At 34.1% G+C, this 9,941-nt stretch overlaps 1 pseudogene across 1 annotated transcript; it reads left to right on the top strand.

The window, feature by feature from the left end:
• The first annotated feature begins 1,453 nt into the window (after positions 1-1,453).
• On the top strand, positions 1,454-9,831 carry LOC145607049 (protein GAMETE EXPRESSED 2-like; annotated as a pseudogene). The gene is made up of 17 exons (XR_014105490.1): positions 1,454-1,490; positions 1,577-1,627; positions 2,219-2,593; positions 2,876-3,202; positions 3,475-3,681; positions 3,762-3,847; positions 3,956-4,097; positions 4,827-5,135; positions 5,637-5,761; positions 6,074-6,291; positions 6,378-6,605; positions 6,806-7,038; positions 7,356-7,601; positions 7,954-8,110; positions 8,542-8,704; positions 9,069-9,157; positions 9,404-9,831. The product of XR_014105490.1 is annotated as a protein GAMETE EXPRESSED 2-like (transcript).
• The last annotated feature ends 110 nt before the right edge of the window (positions 9,832-9,941 follow it).

The following is a 9,941-nucleotide window of genomic DNA, read 5'->3' as shown; positions in this document are numbered from 1 at the left end:
TAATATGATCAGATAAGTTCAATTAAGTGAAGATTAGTTAAGTTCAAATAAGTACATGTCTATTCAGGTAAATAGAACCTACCCTAAGGGTGTGCTCTATCATCTTATGTGAACTTTTCTCAAATAAGTGAAAATTTAGTGAATAGCTGAATAGGCCATAAGTGTAACTAAACAACACTCGATAAATACCGAGCCGGGTAATGCCCGTTTTATTATATGAATATCTTTCAATAACCCTTTCTTAAATAACTCTTCAATCTTCTCTCTCTACTTTCACTTTTACTTTTCTCTCTCTTCACCTTAAGGATTTCATCCACAACCACCCCCAATGAAACCACCACCGGCCACCAAGCAAGCAACAACATTTCCGTCACCACCAAGGGTTGCAACCGACTATAAGGGATGATGTCGGGAAATCGGAAAGGTAAGGGGGTTTGGCAATCAGGTACTTTTTTTTTTTGTTCAATCGTTCTAGATGAAAGCCTAAAATTTTCAAATGTTCCATGGAAGTAGCACTTGAAATTTTAGAACCTCTCCCAGAATATTTTAATAATTTTCCGGTGTAACCCTCGGAACATTCTACAATTTAAGGTGTTTCCTCCCTAAACGCCTAAAAATTTAGAGTGTTTAAAGGGTCATTATGATAACACAATAACAAAAAAAAAAAAAAATAAAAGACAAAAATTCTAAGCATTCACCGACTTGCTAGCTCCGACGACTCTCCAGTGGCGTCGTTGCTTCCTTAAACTCGTCCATCAGCTGTTTGCACTAATTGTAAAGCAAATTTTTTTTTTTTTTTTTTTAAATGATGTAGTGGCTGTTCGAAAGTGATGGTTGTTTGGTGGGTGGTGGGGTAATAAGTTATAGAGTGGTTGAAGATAGTAAATGTTGAACAAGGTATGGGTTTTATTTGTAATGTCATATTAAAATACAGGCGGTAAATACCGGACATGGTATAGCAATTATGATTTTGTATTTAGAATTTTTTCTACAAAATTCAGAAATTACGCCCTTACTGGCTTTACAGGCAGTTATCACAAACTTCCCGCCTTTAAATTGCATACTTGATTTCAAAACAGTTAAAAACTTAAAACCATCCTTCCCAAATCACTAAATCCTTCTAATCATCATGGTTCAAGTACTCATTCATGGCTTCCTACTTCTCATCTTCGCTTTCGGTTCGATTCTCGCTGACCCATGTACTCATACTCCTTAAACTACTCATTTTCAGTAACACAAATTACAGAAGTTGTGTTGTACTCAAAATATGCTTAACTTATCCTTTTTCTCTGCATTATGTTTGCAGATGATGAATCGAAGCCGGCTTTCGTGTTTTGTTGGCTTGAAGGGGACACATACATTGCAGGCGATACTACAACAATCAAGATCAAAATACTTGGAAATTTTGATCCCAATTCTTATAATGTCTCTTTCAATCCTACAGTTTCAGTTAATGACAAAGCAGGAAACAGCACTTTTATTTCTGGATTGTCTTTGAATTTTGGGGATGATCTTAACTCTTGGACTATTTCCTTTGTTCCTATTCTTGTTGGCGTTTTTAATGTCCTGATTACAGATGATCATTTCGGGGTTCTCGATTCTTTGCTTCATTTTTTTGTTAACCCAGGTAGTTTCTTGGCTTTTCTTTGTTTTTGCTTCGTTTTTGAACGTCCAATGATACGGTGGAAAGTTCATTTTTTAGGACTTGTTCTCTTCACTTGAAATTAGGTGACTTGGTTTGATTTTAATAAGATTGATTTGGCTTAGTATGATTCGAAATTTTCTGGTTTAGTCTAGATTTTTTTGATGTATTAGTATGACTAAACTTTGACCGCATTTTTACACCATTAAAAAAAAATTTAATAAATAAATTGGATCTTGTTACTTTGTTGGTTCAAAAAATAAATTTTCATAAAATTTATTACTATGCAATTAATAATATTTAGCAGTAAGTTAATTAGAATAAACAGTTTTGATCTAGTCTGATCATAATGTTTTGGTTTGGTTAATAATATTTAGCAATAAGTTGATTAGAATAAACAGTTTTGATCTAGTCTGATCATAATGTTTTGGTTTGGTTTGGTTTAATTTGATTTGTTATTTTACATCAAATTTCGGGCTTTTAGATTTGCTCTTCACTGTTCGTTTAATCAACATGTTCATAACATTTTTTGTCTCAGTATGTAATTTATCAATTTTTCCTTGATATAGTTTTAAGGTGTATTGTTGACACTTATTAATGTTCTTAATGAAGGGCAAATGAACCCAACAGTCTCTATTGTATTGTGGATGGATTACGTGAATGAATTTGTTGCCGGGACAAGGGCTATGGCTCTGATACTTCCTAAAGATGCCTTTGGGAACACCATTCCTTCAACAAATGCCGAACTGAATTAATTTATCTTTAATGTTTCTGAATCCTTTGTAAACAGTTCTGCTGCCAATGTTCTCAGTGTCACCAGCCTCGGTTGGAATGATCATGGCTATCTTAGGATTGAATTCATTGCTTCATCAGCTGGAGATCTTTTGCTACAAGTACAAAGGCACAATCAAACTTTGCGCGGATCCCCTCTTCCCTTCAAGGTGCACCCGGGTAAAAAATCATTCTGCTATATAAAATCATGATGTTCTGCTGTAATTAGTACTGCCTAAAGATGATTGATACTAATCTATTGCATGAATGTTCGAAGCTCTTGGTTTGTCTGGAATTCAATAATAGTAGAATGATTAAAGGTTTTGGAGTAGACTCCTTGTTTCTCATGCTGCTGTTATCAATAACAAGCTAACATAACGAGTTATGTCGAATATTTCAGTTGAATTTGCCTATTTGGTGTTGACATTAGTGATAAATATTAATGAGTTGAAATTTGAACAGGACAAATTGATGTTTCCAAATGTGAGGCGAAGTGGAAATATGGCACAAATATATCACAGTATCAATCTGAAGTGGAAATATTTATTTACCAGCACGATTTGTATGGAAATCTTGTGCCAGGATTTTATCCATTTGATGCAGAGATTTTTGAGAAAAGCACAAAATTATCGATACCTGTACCAGATCTCAACTTCAGCATATTCTCCCCTGAAATCCAACTACTTACATTCAGGGCAGTGGAACCGGGAAATTTTCTACTCACAATATATGATGCAAAGCATAACACCAGCATTGCCAACATGCCATATGAGTTTAGTGTTTCAATTGGTATGTCAGAGATATTTGCAGGAATTGATTAAGTTGTCTAGTTTTCCTGTTTTTGAAAATTTATTCTGTTTTGTCATTGCTGCAAGTCCATGACCTGAGGGTTTAACATTTTCTCCTTTGCTGCACCGAATTTTATGTAATATCTAGTTGTAATCCAGTAAATACGGAACTTATTTCAACATTTTAATTTACAGCAGTTAGAGTTATATGTATGTGTCTTTTGCTCTTTTTGCGTTGTATGATATGTTCACTTTGATATGTTACATGAATAGGAAACTGTGATGGTTTCAATAGCATTGTCAATGGATCTGGTTTGAACAATTCAGTTGCTGGACAAGAAGCAAGATTTTCAGTTTATTTGAAAGATGCTTACCAATATCCTTGTCCAGTTGAGATGAGAATGCTTCAAGTACAAATTTCATGTCCAGCAGATGCATATATGGTGTTGCCTACAATTTATCCTTTAGAGGAACCAAATGGTATGGTTGTCTGAATGCTTAGTAACTTTATTCATTACAAATTTTCTCTTGTTATTAAGGCATATATTCTTTTATTGTAGGAACTAAGTCTCCGAAGCACTTGACACTTGGGGCTATGAGTCCCATTGAAGTTTCTCCTAGCCCATCGATAGACCACGGTAATAATGTATGAGTGAACTTCATTCTATAAATTGCTTTATACCTGCATCAGTTATCTGCTTTATAAAACGTCCTTGTATTGAAAGACTGTGACAGATTGTTTTTCTTGATGAAGTCTATAGATACAAAGCAAATTGTCTCTCATACATATGGTGTACTATACACACCCGAAAGGAGTGGATCATATGAAATTCTTATTTTGTGTGGAAACGTTCCTTTGAATGGTGGTGAATTGTGGAAAAAGGAAGTGAATGCAGGTACCGAAATTTCTGTGGTTTGCATAGACTGTGAGAACATATAAGTCTGCTGTAGAAGATGTATCTTTTTTTTCTCTATAAATGGCAAATAGAAACATCCTTGATAAAATTTTTCTAGCATGCTTAAAAATTACTATAATATACAAAGTAATAATTAATTGAAAATAGTCAGGATAGCTTGATGTTCACGCTAGTTTGTTATTCCTTGTGTTAGGTTATTAGTACCACAGCATGTGAGAGCGATATACTAGAAGTACACAATTTTTCCTTTAATGAAAGTAATTCTAGTAAAGAGTGTATGATCTTGATTGTAAAATATAGTGACTTTAATTTGTTTGACACGATATTATCAACTTTAGAGAGGCACAGGGAGGATACATCTAGTTTGGTTACATAACTCAACTAGTACTTATGAGAATGGATGGAAAAATCGCAATTTTCATTGTGTAAACTTAAGTGTCTTGTATAGGAATAAACTATCTAGATTTATGGTGTTTCAAAGCATGATAATACTAATTGTGTACAAAGATAAGATTCTTGTAACTTTTGATCTGTTGCATTTGGGAATTTTACTGTTGCCAAGTAAATCCAAAGATTAGTTTAAATAAGTCTTTGGAGATTAAAGATTGAAGATTGTATTCCTTATGTATTGAGACATCTTAACTTATTTTATATAGACTGACTTCTTTATATAATGTAATATTAATTATATTATGGTACATGATACAGGTGAGGTTAACATGTCAATGTCAGGTGTAGTAAAATATGCGCCCAAAGTACAGAAGTTGGTGCGGAATGAAGTCATCATCCAGCTAAAGGATTCATACTCAAACCCAGTTTTGTCACAACAATCTAAATTAAAATTGGAGATCGGTTCAATAAACCATTCTGACTTTGTAACCTGGATGTTTCTGGACAATAACAATGGATCATATACAGGCCAATTTCAGGCTAATGATACCGGCACTTATGAACTATGTGCAACATTCGATGGCAAGAAGTTCTTACCTTGTCCTTTCGGAATCAATGCATACAGTAGTAAGTGCAACACATTATTATCAATTGCTTCAGACTGTTAACAACTGATTGTCAGTCCCCTGTATTTATTTTTGTTAATAACCTTTTATAAAGCATCATTGGCTTGTGATAATGTGAATCAGCTAGGTGTGACATTCACATTAAAAAAACAAGAGGTTTATTCCTTTTGTTTTCTGAGGTTATTCTAGTTGTTAATGTTAAGTATTAGATTTTTACCTCGTTATGTTTCTAGTTGTGAATGTTAAATCTTTAGAAAAAAAATAGAAAATATCCTTTTCATTTATGTTTCTTTAAAAAAAGAATGACAAAGTGTATTTAATTTTATTTGATTTATTTATTAAAGCTCGAAAAAAAAAGTTAAGAATGTTTTGTTCATATATCCTGGTTGTGGTTACTGCATATAGCGCAGTTTCCAGTGCTGATTATATCTGTTAGTGTGCTTCCCTTATTTATAAAACAGCTTCTGAGTTCTTGATATCTTTTTCTTATACTGTATTGCAGATGAATATTTTCCTGAAGCTCGTGATGATTCAATATCTGTATGGGAGGATGAATCAATTGCTTTCAACGCTCTTGAAAATGATTACTTTGCTGGTGAAAACGCTTCAATTATTGCATTTTCTAATGTATGTTTATCTTAAAGTGATTAAGCTTCATTGCACTGCATAGAACAATATGTAGCTTTGTCTTCGCTTATGCTTTTTGCTAGCGTGGTGGTGATGATGTTAATTTTCCAATGTATTATTCTGTTTCAATTTGGGAATCACTGTGATAAGAGTTTTCAATTACTAATTTTTAATCCTGTCAAAAAAAAATTTACTACAAGTATTAATTATGATTTGAATTATTATTTTTTACTTATGTCTGTTTGTGTATGAATTGCATCAAAATTTTTCTTTCTAGGGGTGTCTCTCATGTTTGCTTTTATAACATGGCAGCCAAATTCTGGTTCAGTGGTGCTGAATGGACTACTTTTCAGATATACACCTTACAAAGGTTTTTATGGAAACGATTCTTTCTCATACACGATTTGCGACCTAAATGGAAATACTGGTACTGCTTCAATAAACATTTCTGTACTCAGTATTCCACCTCAGCTCATGTCCTTACCTACTTCGTTGAAGGGAACTGAAGATGTCTTGTGTCCAAAATTTGGGTAATAATCTGGTATATTTGATGACAAGATTGTTTATAGATACATTATTTATTCAGTTTTAATATACCAAAATCTTGTTGTGGCAGTGGATTTCATGGTGTTGAGGTTGAATATCCTGATGCATTGGAGAACATCTCGGTAACTTTAAGTGCAAAGTATGGAACAATTTCCCTTGCCTCAATGATGATGCAATTTTGGGAACCAATTTGGAGTGAATTTTCTGCTAGTAGAGATGGTGAAGAAGCTAAGGCATTGACTTTGTCCGGCCATGTGGATGTAATCAATATGGCTCTCCAGTCAATTCAGTATCTCGGGTATTTGGATTCAACTGATGCTATGATTTACATTTATTTTCTGTTAAACTATGATGCTTGTCTGGAGTGCGCGCTTGTATCAAATTTTTTCAATTCTCATTGTTTAAATAAAAGTCCTTTCTTTTTCAATAACCTTCTATACTTATGATTGTTATGTATATTAATGCGTATGGAAACTATGTTTATTCTGCTATGATCAGGGATGAAAACTTCTATGGTAATGACACAATCAAAGTCTCTGCAAGGAACAAGAACGGAGTAACTGACTTGAATATCACAGTATGTGTCGAACCTGTCAATGACCCTCCTTTCATCATTACCCCGGAATACATCACTATTGAGGAGAATGAAGAAATTGGATCACTTATCTATGAAAAGGGGAGGAATAAGTTCGAGTTTTTAATTGGAGACCCTGATGTGCTTCACTTTCCAGGTATGTATATCATCTTGAACTTTACTTGTTGCATTAAAATGTTTATTTTTAACTTATAATGAGGGTGTCTGAGGTTGGGAGCAAGTAGGGTACACAATTTTGAATTTTCATTGCCAAATTGGCCATGCTGATCAAGGTAAAGGGGAATGGTATACTTCACACATCTTTGGTCTTCGGATCACAATCTTGTTTAAAAGAGGATTTAAAAAGATAAGGCTATAATAGCTGGTATTAATGAATGTCGAGAAATGAAGTTCATTATTTGTCTACTTTTGTTGCGTAAATCTGAACAACTATTCCTGCTTGTAATTATATAGGGAACAAGTCCAACTTTATGGTTATCTTTTCAATGGAAGTAACTTCTGGAATTTTAGAAGCCATCCTTTCAGTACAACTTATCAACACCACAGAGCTGAAGCTAAAAGATAGTTACCAGTGGCAGCCGCTTCAGACTTTTGTGACCATTTCAGATCATTTGGTGGTCAAGGCCAAAGGCTTGAGATTTCTGGCAACAGTTGATAGTTGATGACTGCAATAACATAGTCCGGCAATTAAAATATCATGTAAGTAGGTACTTTTGGTTGTCGTTCTTGTACGTTCTTCCTTGAAATCATTGAAATTTATGTCCTGTGATTAGTTGAGTTTTTAAGGATTGTCATAGAAGTTAATAGTCAAACAAAAGTTTAATCTTCCTTCTGGATCATTTGATCATAGAAAATGTTACTGAGTAGATGTCCATTAGTCCTACAACTCGAGAATATGAAATTAATTATGATCTTCCCTTATTTACAGTTGAGATTTCGCTATTTCCCTCTCCAAATAAATTTGCATATGTGCTAAACAGGAAAACATGTCTAGTATGATCTACTGTTCTAGACATTTATTCATACAATTGACGACATTCTGTTTTCACAGGCTGCAGAATATGCTGCAGTACTAAAAATGGTGATAAATGACATGGGAAACTACGGATGTTTTCCTGATTGTGGGCAAAACGTTTCAAAGCCTCTTCTTGCGGAGGTTAATGTCAATCTTATCAAGAGAAGGCCACTGAATTCCAAGGCAACACATGGTATGTGTAACAATTTTACTTTGTCGGACTGCCATAACTCTATTGTGCACTTAGTGTAGAAACATTGGTTATCAAAGTTGCACGAACTGTTTTACCTAAACTCTTCATTTTATCATTTACTCCAATCTTAGACACTAAATATTTCGTTGGTTTGGACACTTATCACTTGAACAAAAATGCACCCAATGTTTGTAAAATAGCTGAATCAAGCACCTTGACTTGTTCTCATGTCCATCCGTATTAATTAGTTTTCATGATTGAAGTTTCTCTAAAAGGAGAGTTGATACTTAAATTAACTGGGACACCATTAGGATGTTTGCTTCCTCGTCTCTTATGTTTTGCATCTTGCTGAAAATGTCTGAATCGTAGTTGCTAATTCAAGTGGTATCCTGTACTGATTCTTACAAACTTGCATGGTTATTGTGTCACAGCTCTTGGATTTATGATCATATTGGAATTTCTTGGGTGCTCTCACTTGGAGGATCATTGCTTTTCTACACCTGCCGATGTGCAATTTCTCTGATAAATGATCGGGTAGTTCATGATACCAAGAAAGATGCTGGACATGCCATTAAAACATCTAGTGAAGAAATGGTTAGTGTTCTGTGTTTTTTTGCCTCTTAGCAGATATGATTTTTCAGTCCTTTTTGTCTCCTTGAAATGGTTCTTAAAAACATCTGCATATTTCATGTGTTGGTCGCAAATAGGCTACCTCGTTTTTGTCATTAGCTCTAGTAAATTCGTATGTGATTCACACATTTCCTGTAAATGAGTACTTATTTGTTGATACCATGAGTTTTAGACTCATTTTGAATGTCTTACACATTTTCATGCTTGCTTGAACGCCTTAATCCCATAAGTGGGGACGGTTACATGAACCTACACGAGTGCTTCCCAGGAGTCCTAGTCTTATACATTCTCTGTCTGTTATTATTTTTTTTCCCCCTTGTAAAAACAGGAAAGCAAAGCAGACGTTAAGAATGCAGCTACAGGAAATTGTCCCTGTCTACTCCTATCCAAAGCTAGATCATTAAATTTTCGCCAAAGGTTAGAATTGCATTCTTGTTTATGTAGGATAAACAGGCAGCGTAACTCTTGTGGCACGTAGCTTGCACCTTCATTTCTTATGTATGAATGTATATTGTCTACTTATCAATGTTGTTGAAACAATGGACATGTTCAATATTAAGCTTGAATGTTAATAGATAAGATTAAGGTTGCTTGGTGATTCATTTAATAGGTGTTTATGGCTTGCATGTTGGTTAATCTCCTACTGTTAATTGTAATGTTCAGGTCAAGGCACCAAAGTAGGCATGGAACTTCTACAGAAGACAGTAACAAGAATTGGCCAAATCGCGCAACTAAATTCCAGGCACTTTCAATTGATAGAAGTCAAAGTTTAAAGATGTAACTAGTTTTTGACTCGGGCAATGTCCCGGGTCATTATATGTATATTAAATGGAGGGTTATGAGAGTTACTATTAAAAAGAAGAATCCCAAGCATTAAGGGAGGTGAATAATCACTTTAAACATTCTCTTAAGTGGAGGGTTATGAGCGTTATTTATCAAGAGAATAATTATGGTGATTAATCACCTTAAACATCCTCTTAATAAATTGGGGGTTATAAGAATTACTCAAGAAATAAATTAAATGAGGGGATCCAAAGATCAAACCGTTGACAGCTGGACCTAATGTCTTGAACTCCGTTACTTTATTCTAATTCAACAACATTTGCTTCATTATTACACGTACTATTTAAATATATTTTTTGCAATTATTATTAAACATCAAAATAATGAAAAAAATATTATCCAATATCTAGTATTTAAA

The sequence above is a fragment of the Chenopodium album genome, chromosome 23 (genome assembly GCF_948465745.1).
Source record: "Chenopodium album chromosome 23, dcCheAlbu1.1, whole genome shotgun sequence".
In the NCBI taxonomy this organism is placed as follows: domain Eukaryota; kingdom Viridiplantae; phylum Streptophyta; class Magnoliopsida; order Caryophyllales; family Amaranthaceae; genus Chenopodium; species Chenopodium album.
Note: the sequence above shows the minus strand (reverse complement) of the source record. Positions and strands in the feature narration are given on the sequence as shown.